The 17,673-nt window shown below is 41.7% G+C and overlaps 1 protein-coding gene and 1 pseudogene across 3 annotated transcripts in view; one reads left to right on the forward strand and one right to left on the reverse strand.

The window, feature by feature from the left end:
* SIPA1L2 (signal induced proliferation associated 1 like 2) overlaps nucleotides 1-17,673 on the reverse strand; it is a 200,933-nt gene that overhangs the window by 155,825 nt on the left and 27,435 nt on the right. The window contains exon 1 of one of the 3 annotated variants that reach the window (XM_045537007.1): nucleotides 3,731-3,774. The exons of the other annotated variants lie outside the window; for them this stretch is intronic. The gene's annotated coding sequence lies outside the window, so the exon portion shown is untranslated. Of the gene's footprint in view, nucleotides 1-3,730; nucleotides 3,775-17,673 lie in introns of those variants that run through there. 3 annotated transcript variants of the gene reach the window in all.
* On the forward strand, nucleotides 3,921-5,487 carry LOC123627470 (annotated as a pseudogene).

Consider the following 17,673-nt stretch of genomic DNA (forward strand, 5'->3'; position numbering starts at 1 on the left):
CCCTAAATCTACTCTGCCTGTGCCGTATCAATAGAACAAAGCCTGGATGACAGCACATCTGTTTATAGCACGTTTTACTACTTTAAGCCCACTATTAAGACCTACTACTCAGATAAAAAGATTCCTTTCAAAATGTTACTGTTCATTGACAACGCACCTGGTCACCTCAGAGCTCTGATGGAGACATACAAGAAGATTACTGTTGTTTTCATGCCTACTAACACATCCACTTTGCAGCCCATGGATCAAGGAGTATTTCTGGCTTTCAAGTCTTATTATTTAATACATGTCATAAGGCTATAGCTGTCATAGATAGCAATTTCTCTGATGGATCAAGGCAATTTCTCTGATGGATCAAGGCAAAGTCAATTGAAGCCTTTTGAAAAGGATTCACCATTCTAGATGCCATGGAGAACATGCAGGATTCATGGGAGGAGGTCAAAATACTAAAATGAACAGGAGTTTGAAAGAAGTTGACTCCGACCCTCACGGATGACTTTGAGGGGTTCAAGACTTCAGTGGAGGAAGTAACGGCAGGTGTGTTGGAAATAGCAAGAGAACTAGAATTAGAAGTGATGCCTGAAGATGTGACTGAATTGCTGCAACCTCATGATAAAACTTGAACAGATGAGGAGTTACATCTTATAGATGAGCAAGCAAAGAGAGTATTTTCTTGAAATGGACTCCATTCATGGTGAAGATTCTCTGAACATTGCCGAAATTACAACAAAGGATTTAGAATATTACATAAACTTAGTTGATAAAGCAGTGGCAGGGTTTGAAAGGATCAACTCCAATTTTGAAAGAAGTTTTACTGTGGGTCAAATGCTTATGAAACAGCATGACATACTACAGAGAAATCTTTTGTAAAAGGAAGAGTCAATCGATTTAGCAAACTTCATTGCTGTCTTAAAGAAATTGTCACAGCCACCTTAGCCTTCAGTCAACTGCCATCAACACCAAGGAAAGATCCCCCAACAGCAAAATGATTATGGCTCACTGAAGGCTCAGATGATCACTAGCAATTTTTAGCAATAAAGTATTTCTTAATGAAGGTTTGCACATTTTTCAGACATAATGCTACTGCACACTTAGACTACAGTATAAACATAACTTTAATATGCACTAGGAAACTAAAACATCTGTGTGACTCGCTTTACTGAGATATTCATTCTACTGCAGTGGTCTGGAACTGACCGCGCAAATCTTGGAGGTATGCCTGTACTGAAAAGCAACCTCGGGAAGCCTAGTAAGAGATATTACTGCACTATAAATGATAAATATTTCTTGGAAAAAAAAAAAAGCATGATCTACAATTAAAAAACCTCAAATCCTTTGAAGGCTATTTTTTAAAATTTGGGGTTCCATTTTTTTCCGCTAAGGAAGTTTTCTGTTCCCTAAATTTTTCATGCTGATACATTATGAAACCCTCAACTTTACAAAATAAGTCTTTAAAAATCTTGATTAAATAGCTCTGTGTTTTGTGACTAAATATTTTGTTTAATGTTTCTCTAAGAGAGACTCTTTAAATTACGTTGTAATCTCCCCAACACAATGAACACACTCTGTAAAAGGCACTTTCCTTCCTTTGATACAGCAAACATCCCGTAAACAATTAATGCTCCACTCTTTTAACTGACTGCTTTTGTTTACTGACAGGAAAGGAAAGCAGAAATTCTCTATGTAGCAACAGGGACTCCAGAGTTTTGCTTCATTTCCTACTGAGCAGGTGGTTTATATGAAGCAACTGGCTACTGCATTTTACCTTGTTTTGGCTTCAAAAACAGAAAAAATAAATGAGCTTTCAGCAGAGCAAAGTCTTCTCAGGCCACAGAACCTGGGCCTGGGAGGTAGGATGCAGAGTGGGAGGGAGGAAGGCTCTCCCTGCTCCCTGGCTGAGAGGAGGCTCCTCACACTTCAACAGGAAGTTCTGTGTGAAAACCAGATTTACAGACACACAGGTCTGGCCCTTTGTTCTTACCAGCAGGTTCATCAGCTGTTTTCCCAGCAAAAGAAGGTTCTGAGAAAGTGAAGTCAAACATTTTCTTTCCACTGAGATGAATAAAAATATTCCAGCCAGCTCTGTTTCTCCACCGATTATTAGGATGAGTTTGCTAGTATTTGGAGAAAGCCAGGACCAAAGAAAGGCTGTATTTTGTTTTTGTTTTTTGTTGTATTTGTTTTGCAGCCCCGCACCACACCTCGCAGAGCTTCCTATAAGCTCTACGACACTCTGCTTTCGTGTCTAGATTCTACACTCCAGCAAGGTCTGGTTCGTGACCACATACCCAGCACTAACCACCTTGCTCTGTACTTAGTTCGAAAGCATACAGTAAATATTTTCCAAAAGAGGAGAAGGGAGGAGGAAGGAGTCAGGGAGGGAGAAATCAGTGAAAAGGAGGGAAACAGGAAAGAAGCGGGTGGGGGGGCGGGGGGACTGGTTCTCCCTAGAGGCTGAAAGCCTCCCAAGAACGAGAACACAGGAGATAGCATAGTAACAGGGCATTTACCGCAGGGTAAGCAAGAGTCTGCTGAGAAAAAGAACACAGCCATTTCCACAAGGGAATCCCACAGAATTGGTTGAACTATATGAAACCACAAGTGTTCTGCTATTTTTGGTATAAGAAAAACAGCAATCTCATGCAATCCCACCTAGTACCTGATCCTCCTCGGTGAGCTTACCTCTTCCATGCCTATCGTCGCTATCATCACTTATTTTGCTACAATGCCAGCCTTACCCCTCGCCTTTTGTGCCCAAACAGCCCACTGCCATATGAATGGCCCACAGCACCACCTCTAATTCAACATGCAGAAGAGTCCGCATCCTTTCCGACAGATCTCCTCCTCTGCCCATGTTCCCTACTTGGGCTGACAGCTCCATTCACCCCTCACCTTCCCTCCTGCACTGCCACACACCATGGCAGCTGCAGCTTCTGTCTGCCCTACATCCCTTCCCAACACCCCCTTCTGGTTTGTGTAAGGAGCCGTCCTGCCCTTGACATGTTGCTGTCCCCTGGGCCGCTGAGGGCATATCATTCCCTTAGCTCAGGGACTGGTTCAGGGATGTGCCCAGACCAAGCCAAAGACATCTACAGTCTTCTCTAGGGTGGCATCAAGATCTTGGGAAGTTCAATTCTGCCAAAGATGCTAAGCTAGGAGGCTGTGGGCTGCAGCTGCTGGCCACCATCCATCTGGTCAATCACACAGGGAGGGTTGATGTGCAGAGGTCAAAGCAGGGAAGGCAGGGCCAGGAGAGAGAGAGGCCCTGTGACAGACTGAGCCCACGGATCTGACAATGCCTGAAGCATCTACCCCTAGGCATCCCAGTTACTTATGCAATACCTTTCTTTTTCTGCTTAAGTTACTCTAAGTTGGGTTTCTGTTACTCGTAATCAACAGTCCAGACAGATATATTTATTCAAAACTATGCCATGCATAACTTAAATCTCAAAATAGCCTTCAAATATTTCCATAATATGGCCCAAGTACCTCTCTAATTCTACTTCTCTACCTGACAGAAAATGCATTAAATGACCTTTCCCAAATAAACATGTCCTAAAGTTTCTTGCCTCTGTCCCTTTTATCAAGATGTTCCCATATGCCCAAAATACCCAGCATCCTTCACAGCCTCAAAGCCCTTCACCCCTCCATAAAACTTTCTCAGACATTTCCAGGGGGAAAATTGTTAAAGAAAAACTTCTCTACTGCTCCCATAGGACATTACTTGTACCTTTTGCTGTAACATTTTTCTGTCAGTCTGTGATGTCATTTCTTTACAGATGTATCTGCTACCTTCATCTGTGAGTTAATGGGCAGAAGCCTTAGGCATAAAAGGGAATAAATAGTTGGCAAAGGCGCAGCCCCCAGGCTTCATGCGCCCTGTCGCTCTGCCTGCACCACTGCCTGGGAGTGAACGCAGGATGGCCAGCTCTGCTCCTCGGCACTGGATCCTCACTCTGGCCAAGGCACGGGGCTGCGCCTCTCCTGGAGGAGGAGGAAGAGGGAGGAGGAAGGGGGAGGAGGTGGGAGGAGTTGTTGCCAGAGAGGAAAGGAGAGGACAAGTCGTGGCAGTCATGCCGGCGCTGGGTGAGGAAGCCGAGCAGAACCCCTGGGACAATGGCTCCAAATGTTACAAGAAGCTGGAAAAATACATAGATGCAGCATGGCAGCCTCTCCAGATGTTTGGGGATAATATTCCAGAGAGAGGTTGATCCCCTTAGATTAGGTAACTAATCATAACGAAGAAAATGAGTCTTAACACCTTCCGGAAATCTTTAAAACTGGGATAAAAATAAAGAAGAAACTGGTTTCATGGTAGTACAACCACCATCACTAGCCAGATGATTCCTTATTTGGTAGCTGCTGTGGCAAAGATATGGCCAGCTGTGATACCAACAGCGAAGATGAAAAAGGTGGCAAACCAGATCAAAAAGTGAAAGCCTGATGGGTACGTTAAAAAGGCTTTCTGCGAAACAGAAGCCAAAGGCAAGGCTACGCACCACCCCTCCAGGAACTCTGCTGGTGAGAACACCCTCTCCTCCTCCTCAGCATCGACAGTGTTTACACGTGTGACAGCTCAGAGGCCAACACGGTCCACTTCCCTCCGGTCATCACTATAGTCCCACGCCTTGGCCTCTTTGACCTACAAACTCTTGAGGAGACGTGTATGAAAATGGAGGTGAGAGCCAAAGCCTTGGTTCACTCTTGCAGTCCGAGTTCTGCACTGAATGGTGTTGGGAGAGAGTTCCACGACCTTCCATCTGAGACTGCATGCCAGGAGCAGGCTAATTCACTGAAGAGTTCAGCTTCTCAGAATGGAGACTTGCACCTCCACCCGGATGAACATGCGCCTGCAGTGACTGGACTTATGCCACAGGACTACACTCAGCGTACCGTGCCTTCAGATGACGGGATGTATCCCCTGGAAGGATCCGTGTAGCTATTGTCTGGACAGTTATTCTCCCATGGAAGTCTCGGAGGTTCCCCCTCAAGCAGAAGGGCACCCTTCCCCTGAAGATGAGAATCAGGGAGACCAGGACCTAGTCGTGGCCCCAGAGATCTTTGTGGAGTGGCCGGTGAATGGCTTGTTGGCTGGCACCACACGAGTCATGTTGCGGAGCCCCAGAGCGGGTCACGATGATGTTCCTCCACTCTCACCATGGCTACCTCCAATGCAGAACAATCAAATCCAAAGGAACTCTGGTCAACTCACTGGCACGAGGTCCACATGGCTGAAAGTGTGCACTGCCATCCGAATTTTGATCCTAACTCTGCTCCTGGGGTTGCAAGAGTTTATGACGCAGTGCAAAGTAGTGACTTGCAAAACAAGGATGGTACTGGGGACCAGTCACAAGCTGGGAAGCTGAGGGGAAGCTAGCAAATATGCCAGGTGGTTCTTTTCTTGTTGGGGACAGTTCTCATGATCGTCATCTTTTAAGCTTGAGCTTTCGCTCCCATGGTAAAACACTTTACACCATGTTGGCATAACATATAAAGACGTATGGAACTAAAACTATTAATATTATTAAAGAAATATTAGAGGATCATAAAAATGGAGTTGGCAAAATAATCACAAGCAAGAAAGCTTCTTGCATTCAAAAAACATTTGCTGCTGCTGCCATAATTAATTCAATGTCTTTATTTATAAATTTATTACATTAATTCTTTTCTGAATTTTTACAAGTAAATAACTAAATTACTGTGGCTATTGGGATGGCCTTAACTTGGTACAGGAAATTCTCTGGCTCTTTCAGTATTTCCCACAAACAAGACAAATGAGGAAGACTACTTGGGAACCAACACATTCCTGCTAAATTAAAGCTATTATTAAAAAGCTTTAACTACTCCACCATGACCACAAAGTCCAAACTGTCAGCCAAGACAACCAGGCCACTGGGCAATCTCTCCAATCTATTTTTCCAGCTCCTTGTCCTGCTTCGCTTGTTCTCACACCCAAACAGTGGTTCTTCCACCTTGCCTAGATAGAGGGTGGAGCAGCAAAAAGTCATGATGTTGCTTGGTGAACATCTGCCTCTTCTACCCAATTCGTAAAACATTATGAATAATGGTATCATTTTAGTATGGGAACCAGGAACAATTTTATTAGCAGAAAGATGTACATTAAGAATTAATAAGCATCACCACAACCATACTTACCCAGGGGGGGAAAAAAAGGATGTCAAAGTTGGCATGCATAGCTGATACATGCTTTTCCATCATTTGCTAGTTTGCTTTATCAATCTGCTTGTAGACAAGCAAAACATTATAAATGAGAAAATATCATTCAGTAATGTAGTGGTTTATATTTGTTATTTTAAGAATTGAACCCTGATCCAACCCCAGTACTACCCATGATGAGAACCATAGTGTCCTACATTCCCTATATAGGTCTACCAAAGTTTTAACTTGATGTTACAATGCTATGAGCATCGTAAGACTGGGGAATGCTCTATTATAAACCTGAAATAATAATCATTAAATCAATGAAAAAAGGAGAGAATAAAACATACTTGTGAAAGCCAAGAATATTCTCTATTTTAAGGACAGGTACTAATAGCAACCATAAGAAACTAAGGAAGTTTAAATTCATCTAAATAACTAAGGTGTCCACAAAAGGTAAAAACGCCTCCAACTGATCTTTGCTAACAATGATCTCCGTTTTCTGACACTGAAAGGTGTTGGGGCTCAGAAAGTAATACCCCAAAATAAAGGCCTTAGAAGCAAAAGACTCTCTCTGACCTTCTCCTGCCCTCCTGCCTCTGGCCACTCATTCTCCCCTGAGGTTAGCCATGGAAACTAAAATACCTCTTCCCCAAGGCGGGTCACAGAAACCAGAACCCCTCCTTCCCCAAAGTCAACCATAAAACCTAAAAATACTACTTTAACTTCTCCACCCCTCTCTCCCAGATTTCTGCGTAAAAACTGGCCATAAAGAAATTCTCCGACCTACCTTGTCTGACTGTAGTCATAAGACCCCCATTCCAGAGAGGGTCCTGCCCCATACCCAGAGGAAAGGATGCATGCTCAGAGAGGCCAAGAAGAATCTAGACAGACAGGCCCTGCTGGGCTTCCCCACTCAGTGTATTAATACTGGATCATACCCTTTTTGTCCCATCATATTTCTACACGGCTGTCCATACTTTGTTGAACCTAAGCATAAAAATGAACAGTTCCCCCTGTATATTTGGGTCTTTATTCTGAAGTCTCCCGTGTCACGTAAAACTATGATCAAATAAATTTGCAAGCCTTTTCCTCCATTAATCTGCCTCGTCAGTGATTTTCAGTGAGCCTTCAGAGAGCAAGGGGGAGCTTTCCCTTGTTACCTACAAAGGGATAGAACCCATTATCAGATAAACTTCTTAAATCATACTTAAACTACTACTTACACAAAATGCCAGATGAAAATCTGTGAAAAGTTTCGTAAACTACACAGAAGAAAAATGAGGAAGGAAAAAATAAATTTGTTTAGATTTACCTACAATAGGCTTGAGAACTTCCAGAAGGGAAAAAATAAATCTGCCAGTAGAAAGTTATATAATAATTATGGTGTCATGCATGGGGGAGAAAGGAAAGTATTCCAGCTGATTTGTATCAAATGTTTAGTAAGTAGTAAGGGGATATTTCATTTAAGCCCCATTACTTCACTTTGTTCAGATTTCAACTATTATGTCTCTACTAACTGGAGTGTAGATCTTGATTTTACATACCTGAAAACAGAAAATGCAAAGCTTATTTCTGCAACTGATGTACAATTTGGAGGAATACAATGAAACCACTTGAAATGTAATAAAGTGGAGTAATCTTAACCCACCCAGTTGGGTAATCCACTGTATTCAAGGAAACACAACATCTATCAGTTTTCTCAGCACCAATATATTAGAGCTATAGATGACGGTTCTACAAACATACTCAGTAGAGTATACTTTTCTAGCGGCTTATGCTTATTTTCTAGCTGACCCCCAGTAAAAGAAGCTATTTACAACCTCATCTACAGAAATGGGCAGACTATCGCCACAGAACAATACAGACCTTATTATATAAGCACAGATGAAGAGGTGCGGTTTTCGTCTAAGTGGGGGAGGGGGAAGAATGAGACCAAAAACCAAAGGTTAAGAATTTGATCAAAAAATAATTTTCTTCTCTAATATTCTATCTCCTTTTCTCCCTTCCTATGTTTCTCATCTCTGAAACTACTTCCCATTCCAAAAAAGGAGTCAACAGCTTATACCTGAAGCTGTGTGCACAGATAAAAGAGAAAAGCAGCACAACAATGAAACAACACAAAGAGAACAAAGCAGGAAGAAAGTCAACCCACAAGGTTCCCTTAATCTCACAAACCTACCAAGGGAGACAAGCAGAGTGGAGAGGCTGCTATAAGTGCTGATCCTGAACATGCAAATCAAAGGGCTTACATTATAGCAACGGTGGAAGGTAAAGATGCAGTTTTGGTAATAATACACCTACTGACTTGTAAATACTCCAGAAATGCTTGCTGAACTGAATTAAATATTTCACAGCTTGAAGCAGGAAAAACTGTGATGAGCAAGACTAGAAAAGGTGGTACCTCTAATCTGTAAAAATAACAACAGCAATAAAAAGAAAACTATGTAGGGAACAGAGTTGGAACATGAAAAACAAAAGACTAACACCAAAAGAAGATAATATTTACTTAGCTTGGCTTCATCAGCTAACCCAGAAAAATCCCACATGAAAGCAAAACACAAGACTCTGTTCCTACTCCCAGCTCTGTGTTTGTTCCGTACGGTGACGGGGTCTGGGCAGGGGTTTCACTACAGTTCTGCCCACTGTACTCTGATATTTTCTTAATGATCACGTGGGTCCTCTCTGTGTCATAGAGAACTCAATTAAAAAGATATTCACAAATAGAATGTCTGGGTTTCACTCATCCACATTTTTAGGAGCAGATGTCCAATAATGTACTTATTAATATTTTATCAGATGCTGTCATTTTATCTGGACAAGTCCATCATCACCACAATGCCTGTATGATCAGGGATTCCTAACGAAAGAGCATTTGAAGGGCACCTGGCCTCATCTCAACAGGCTCCAAAGACCTACTCCCACCTGAGTGCTCCGAGTCCACAACAGGAGCCCCTCATATCATCACACAGAATCAGAAAACTGAAGAGAAAAATAAAATGGGTCACAATAGCAACTCACAAGTAATCAGCTATCCCAAATGACTTAAATTCATAAAATAAAAAGGAAAGCTTAAAAAAGGCTCTAACCCATAGTAGTATAAATTAATCCTCACTATCACCAGGATAAATTTTTTTTTTATATTTCCCTGCCCCCTCCAAGATAAATTTCTTTTAAGAACAGAAGGAAAGCAACAATAGAAATAATGAGGTATTCTTCTAGACGGGAAAGCTTTCTCTTGTTAAGCCACTCAAGAAGAACACACTTTTGACTCTTCATATACAGAAAACAAATAAACCACCTAACTACTAGTCACAACGCAAAAACACTGGGAAAATGGAAGGAATGAATGATGGCACTTGTCATGAACAGCAGAATCCATTACATAACCAGCTTGGTGCTGTCCCTTCATACTGGGCACATTCCCAAGGTGGGGAAAAACACTGGTCAGCTTTTTAAACTAATAATGATACAGGTTGAAGCTATTATTTTTGGAGTGTGTCTACACAGCTGGTGTCATGGACCCTGATGGTAATAGGAAACAGACACACAAGGGCTAGGGAAGATGATAGTATCATAGGAAGGTGGAATGGGAGAGGCTCTGTAGCTATATTTCACAACTTTATTACTTTTATAATACGAACAAATTACCTTAATCTTTATTCACTAACACAAAATCAACTTGATTTTTAAAAAAATACTGAATTTAGGCATCCATTATGCTCAACCTAATTATGCAATCTACTACATATATTTACTGAGTAATGTAGCAGGCACTAAATCCACGTTCACGGTACAGGAGCCGACATCCCCAGTGAGGTTCCACACTCCAGTAACTCTCTCACACATCCATCATACACACATTAGGCATCTGACCCATTTCTGTAATACCAAATTAATACAAATCAGGTCTAGTTTCAGTTTCATTTAGCATCTTTCCCATATGTCTTAAAGCAATGGTTCTTGAAAAGTGTGAACCATGGGCCCCGGGGTCCCCAAGGCTCTTCACCTGGATCTGTGAGGTCAAACTACAATTCTAGATGTTATTTGCTTTTTTTTTGCTGCATCAACAGTAAGCAACAGTATGTAAACATGCTGGTACCTTAGCACAAAGGCAAGAAGTAACCCCAAACTGTACTAGTTGTCATCTTACCGCACAACTGCAGTTAAAATAAATAAGAATCCATCTTGTTCACTGCCCTTGATGGAGAAGTAAAAAATTAATTTCATTAAATCCTGACCCTTGAGCATGCACTTTTTATCACTCTGTGCAATGAAGTATACTGATGGTTGTCACCAAGGACAGCACCTGTGGGGATGGACCCAGGAGGTGAGCGAGCCTCTTTTATTCAGAGGATAGCACCTTTTACTTGAAACAGGGGGTATACAAACACTGGTTATTCAGACAAGGCTATCTGGAAAGCATTTTAAGTAAAAGGAACAAAATGAGTGAACTTGTTTTCAAGGAAAACAAGATTCAAGCTTTTATGCAACAATCAAGACTTACTGCAAACTTGTATATCCACTGTGATCTTGACAACTTCTCTACTTAAGACTCTTCTGATTGGTGACATGATTTTTTGATATTACAGAGTGAAATGTATTGACATTTGGGAGATTTTCCAAATGGCCAATGCAGGATATTCGAAATAGTACATGGAACAGAGTTTTAAAAGTTCATAGATATGGTTTCTGGATCTACATCTCAATCAACCTTTAAGATGCTACCACTCTGTCTGGTGTAATATCAAAGAAGGGCCACGATTATCTGAAAGAAAATTAAAACACCTTTCCCTTTTCACAGCCACAATCTGTGTGAGTCTGGATATTCTTTGGTTGGATAGCAACCAAAGTAAAACATCACAACAGACTGAATGCAGATGTAAAGATGAGAACCCAGCTGTCTTCTAGTAAGCCAGATATTCAAGATGTTTGTGAAAAATAATAAAGCATACTTAAGTTTTTTGTTTTGGAAAATAGTTATTTTTCATGAAAGTGTTATTTATGTTAACATATAGTAGGTATATTATTTTAAATTTAATAATGATTTTTAAAATCCCTTGTTTTTTTTGTTAATATAAATATTGATAGAACCCATGTAAACAAAAGCTCTTAGGCATCCTCAATAATTTTCAAGAGTGTAACAAAAGACACAGGACTAAAACATTTGAAAACCACTATGTAAAAGAAACCTTTAGGTGGCAACTCCTGCAGGGAAACATGGGGGTGGATTGATGGAAAAGAATTTGAGGAATAAAGCAGATAAGCTAAAGTTTCCTAACCATCAGATGACAATGCAAAAAGCAGTTCCATTTTAATTCATTAAACCAAATACATATTCATGGAGGTTTCTCTTTAGGGTCAAATGATTAAACTATTTAAACATTTGGATCTCCATTAATCTCCTATAAATTTCCCAAATGACTAGTCTTGTCTAACACTACAGTAACACAGTATGTAAATTATCCCAATTAGCTCACTGATACTTGTGTATTCTCCCAAATCCACTAACATTCACTGCATTGTCTTTTGCCACCACTGGCTGAGAGACTTCTCGCTGAATTATTGATTTTCTGCCAATTAATTACCATAGTGAGATTCAGTTGGGCTTATCTTTGCAGAAAATTTTTTTTTCCAGTCTCACTTCTCTTGTACCCTTTAGAGTCTGTTGGGGAATCAAAATAATTGGAAACCTAAGGATGAAATATTGAATTCTAAAAATACCCCTGGCATACCTTACCAATGACTCAGACACTTAAATGGGCAAAAGACCTATTTTCCACTGGATTCCAGACTTTGGTGCTTTTCACTTGGATCGTCCCTCAATTCTCTGTCAACAACTTTACTACTACATGAATCTTAGGGTAAATCTACTTTACTGATTCCAGAGGAAAACTGACAAGCGCACTCACGTATTTACTCTTGTTTAGAAAAAGTAACATGTTTCAGGTGTAAGCACTGTAAAAAAGAAAAAAATTCTCATTATCTACGGTAAAGCATACATATTTCAGAAAAGGAAAAATAGTTTCTAATCCCTGAAACAATACGTGCACAACTAAATGGACACTTCCTGCGGCACAGTTCAGAAATCACCTACCCTAGGATGAACGCTCACAGCAGAATGGGAATTCATCTCTCTGTCTCAAACAAAGGCTTCCTCTGAAGGCCTCCAGAGCCCAGCTGAGTGTACCTGCAATCCCACAACGCAAGCCCAGCCCTTGGCCTGGAATTCCATCCCCTCTACCCTCTTCCCCGCCAGGGAAGCAAGATCCCCAGACAGCTTATGGGAGCACGACACTGGACAGGTGGTCCTCTACTCCCCATCCCCACACTCTCTCACCTCCACCTCCAGGGCCCTGCCAGGCAGGCTACTCAAAGCCTCTCCAGAGTTTATCTCAAGAAAACCTATAATGACAACTCTTGATTTCTCTAAAAGGTGTGTGTCACCAATTGAGCAGCGAGATTCAATAAGGCTCCATTTATTGTTGTACGCAACTTTAGCCTGTACAAAATAAACATATTAAACCAAACCTTAATAAAGCTGAAGGCAAAAGAAGAAATTTAACTCACTGATAGCATCAATGAGATTGCTGGAGGAAGGGAGTGAGTTTGAGTTCACACACATTCTTTTCTGGAAAGAGGAAGGTGTAGAGAAAAAACATAGTGGACTTGATCTTAGATGCTAATTTAGACCCCAGCAGTTCTTCACTTCTCTGGACCCTATCTACTTCCTGAAGGGAAACGTGGCTTAGAGAGCATGTGGCATTGGGCCTTGTCCTTGCAAGCTGCCACACACAACTCAGTTCCACTGCTGCCTTCCCCGAATATCTACACCACCACAAAAAAGAAAAAATGGTCTTGCAGTGAAAGAGTGAGAGGTCTTCCAAATAATGGCAGAACAAAGAATGTCACAATATCAAACAGCAAATTCATTACCACGCACTAGACAAAGGAAACTCAATAGAGAAGTAACCCTGTAAGAGAGAACTGAAACCTCATCAACTTAAAACACATAATACAAACAGGAAGGACTGCCCTGTGTAAGTTTCCTCCATACAGTTTACAACAAACATAAGGTATTAAACCTTAATCAAGCTAAAGTTCTGGCAAAAGGAAGACTGGTAAATCAGAACACGGTTTATTTTGAGGTGTGAGTCTGTTTTCTGGAATGCAGACAGCACGGGGGAGAGCTGCAGAGTGCTCACCGTCTGTCTTTGCCTCCCTGGCCTCCAGCACCCTACCTGAAGGTATCAGCCCAAATGGGAACTATGAGAAAACAGCCAAAAGTGTTCGAATGGAAAGACTTAGTAAAACAAAATTTAGTAACTGTGCCTACTAAAAAAAATATTTCACATGGGATTCTCTACTTCCTTGACCAAACTGGAAACTAATTCAGCTGAAAAAGCTAAAAACATACGCATACACACAAAAGTACTGAAATTTTCCACGCTGATCAGCAGGGCATTGGAATCATCCTGTAACGTTTCCTACTAATGAGCACCATGCAGCCTATGCTGCACTTGCTCTGCACCAGGCGGGCTGGCTCCTCCCTGGGTCTGTCGTGGGGTGGACAACAGAAAGTCAGAAAGATGTGGTACCTTAGGACAAGGAGAGGGGAAAACGCACCTGAGCCCTTGTGCCAATAAACTCCTGACCAAGCAGTCAGTGAAGAGAGGTTATTCCACTTCGCATTCCAGCTTATTCTCACCCAAGAGGAACTAAAGTCATTTCTCGTGATCTAATTTTTAATTTACTACAACATCCTTAAGAACCTCACTTAGAGAAATAAAAACAGTTGAAACGGCAACAGTCTAAGCCTCTACGTGCCGCCTGCCATGAAGGACCACCCCCATGGGTGCTTCTAGTGTGAACAAGCCCTTGTATCCCTTTTTCCCCACTAGTCACTGATAAAAAGGGACAACCAGAAAGAGGAAAAGGAGGAGACGATGACTGAACTATCTGTTCTAATTTACTACTGAAAATAAACTAGCATAGAAAAGGGAGGAAAAGAACATAAAATCATCAGTTCTTACACACACTTGGAGGCTGTCTGAGAGCAAAGGGAATATTTAGCACAGACATTTGCAGACACTTACTGTCAGAATTAAAATGGGAAGCTGCATAGATAGAAGTCACTGAATAATTGGCAGCGAAGACAATTTTGCTCTGCGATCTGCCAGATACAATTACTTTCACTCCATCTCCGAAGGTAAACACATCTAAACTGGTATAGCTGAATGGGATCACCTGCTACTTGGTTTTCAAAGGTTCTTAATTTGGGATACAATTGTAGCCACCTAAAATGTTCACATCTAAAAATAAAAGTATTCTATTATAAATTAAGTCTGCTGGTCTTAAATCTAAATAACTCTGGTTTATATGTGAAAATAAATTAAAAGCTGATTTATCACGTCATCTATATACTCCTGGCCCTCAGGCACTAGAAGATAAGCTTTCTGAATCAGAGAAAGGAATGTTTATTGCTAACCAAAACTTTGTTAAACTGATAAGTTTTCTAGAACTAAAAAAAAGAAAAAGAAAAAAAATCTTTTTCAGAACCTTTCCAACCTTGCCTCAAAGCAGGGGTCCCCAACCTATGGTGAGCTGTATAATTATTTCATTATGTATCACAACGTAATAACAGAAATAAAGTGCACAATAAATGTAGTGTGCTTGAATCATCCCAAACCATCCTCATCCTCCCCAGTCTGTGGAAAAATTTTCTTCCATGAAAACGGTCCCTGGTGCCAAAAAGGTTGGGGACCGCTGCCTAAAAGAACCTTAGAAAACTAGCAACAAGGCTAATTTCTTAATATAAAATAAAAACGAGCACTGATATTTCCAGCTTCAGTTTATCCTTTCTATATGTTCACAGAAAAAGAAAAATGAAAAAAGTGAAAATGCCTTTCTCTTCTTACATCCTATATTTCACACTCTTCTGCTGTACAACTAGAAAAATGCAAGAGGGGAAAATTGGTCGCAAATAATGAAGAAAATCAGTTCCTTGTAATTCCTGACCTCAGGAGACTCAGTTTTAATAGCAGCCCAGCCACTGGACACACCCAGGTAAATCCAAATTTTTCTCTGGCTGGACACACCCAGGTAAACCCCAATTACTTAGGGAACTCAGACAGCAGCTGCAAAATGACTCTGAAGACACGTCTGTTCAGAGGCTGCATAAATTATTACATCTTATATCACATTTATAACAAACACAAAAACACATTTAAGAAAAATAAGGATACAGTTTTCTATAAAGTCCTAAGTCAAATATTCTACTCTCCCATAGAGATGTCTTTAAAATGTTAAAGTGAGTTATCCGGTCAAATGCCTGTTTAACAAACTAATGAGAGTAATAAAGATGGGTCACGTTTTCCTGAGTCCTTTCTGTGGCCTGGGACAGCGGCCTGGGATGAGCAACCGGCACCCCAGGCACAGGCTGTGTGCTAACACAAATGCCATTTTCCCACATATTCCTGATTATATGCAGGATATTAATTAGGGTTGTTCCTTTGAAGACCTGACCTAGAGATTACATTTCAAAAAATGTAGCTCTGCAGAATATGGAATTCCGAAATCAATCTTAGATTTACTGTCTAAAGACAATGCTTTTCCTAAAATGATTTGTTACGGTTTCATTAAAATGATTAGAGAGAAACTGTTTATCTGTAAAACGTTGCCAGGCATCTTGGAAGTTAGCAGAGTAGCAAGGATTTTCCAACAAGTTGTCAAAAATAAATGAAAAGATACAAATTCTCAGCAACACACTAAACAAAATAAAAATATCCCATTTTTTAAAATCATGTCAAAGGGAATAGGTCTTTAGAAAAGCCACCTTTCAGCAAACGGTTAGACCACCCTCCCCTAAGGGACCTGTATTCTCTGTGGACACATCACAGGCACCTTGCTGGAGTAGGCACAGCCCAGCTTATCTGAATGGTCAGTGCCAACCCTAACAAGGGCTCCTCAAAGCCACAAGGGCAAGTTCAGGCCCCTGAGTCAGCCCACCTCAACCGACTCCTGCCCTCCTGAGCAAGGGGTGCAACCTCTGACCCTCTAGTAATCTCTGTCCTCCTGCCTCCCACAAGCCTGACCTCAGCCCCCAATTACTTCACAAAACCCCACCCTGGCCGCGTACTCACCTCTCCCCTCCAATCTTTTGATGAGCTCACTCCATCTGCCCAATCCCGACTAGAACAGACTTGCAGGGCATGACTCCCGCTCCTCGTAACTGATAACATAAAAGTGAATGTAAAACAAGAACAAAAGGAGAGCGTTACCACCGGAGGGGAAAAGGAGAGGGCCAGCAACAGGCTACGGGGAGAAAGAGAGCAAATAAAGATCAACAGCTGGTGCTGAGGAGAGCTAAAAACACCGGGAAAAGTTGAGTCAGAGGAGCTGGTGTCAAAGATGTGCACAAAGGAGAGGCATTAGCTAACACTGAGCGGAGCCAGGGCAAGGATTCTTGCCTTAACCTCGTTTTATGCTCCTGGATCACGTGCTCCACGCTGTCTGGAGCAGCTGTACCCATGTAACTTATTTCTGCAGGTTCCACCCTCTCTTCCTGGGACCGGTGCTTAAGAGAGCCAAGTTCAATGCTCCTTTGCCCAGCCTTGTTCTCAGTATTCCCTCTAAGGTTTTAGGAAAAGCAATAGCTCCACTCTTCCCACTGAAGTTTTCCCAGTCCAACAACCCTAAATAGCCCTCATCTCCTGGATTTAATATGCTCATTCTTAGATCCGATTAGAACCTCTCCTGAAATAATCTAACACCATTTAACTTTGTTGTGAATTCAAGTCCCTAAAAGCAGGAAGAGAGTGTCAATAAACCATACTGGTGAAATGAGAGGCAGAGCAGAGCACCCAGATCTCGCCTGCAGGTGATCTCGAAGCACAGTGAGGGTGAGCACCTCAGGTCTCAGGCCCGTGGTTCTTGGCTGAGGCTGCATATTAGCATCACCTGAAGGATTTCTGTAACTCCCACACCCAGGCTGCACCCATTCCAATTAAACCAGAATCTCTGCGGTGGGGCCCGGGCATTCGTATTTTCTTCAAATGCCCCAGGTGATTCTACTGGGCAGCCAAGTTTAAGCCGACTCCATAGGAAACCCTGGCAAAGGTGCTCATTCTGAGGAACAGGAGCAGCTCCGTAACAATGGCTAGCTAGTTCCTAAGGAGCACTTCACACTACCCCTCCCAGGCATTACCTCCGTACAACTTTTCATCCGCCCCTTCACTGCCTGGAAGTGCTCCTGCTAGGTGGAAGTCACTGGTCCAGTGGCTAGTGAGGTCTGGAACTCAGCATCTACCTGGTCCCTACCCCTCTCTCTTTCATACAAAGAATACTTAGCACCACCACCCGCCCCCCAGCTCATCTGATTTTTGGCACAAAGCCTCAGAGCAACGAAGAAAGCTTTACTCTAATAAACTGGCTGCAGATTAAATTAAGCCACAATAGAGAAAAATGTAAAAGTCTGAGTCCCTAACTATAAGATCTAGCAAAGGGCAGGAAGCA

Source organism: Lemur catta, chromosome 25, assembly GCF_020740605.2.
Source record: "Lemur catta isolate mLemCat1 chromosome 25, mLemCat1.pri, whole genome shotgun sequence".
Lineage (NCBI taxonomy): Eukaryota > Metazoa > Chordata > Mammalia > Primates > Lemuridae > Lemur > Lemur catta.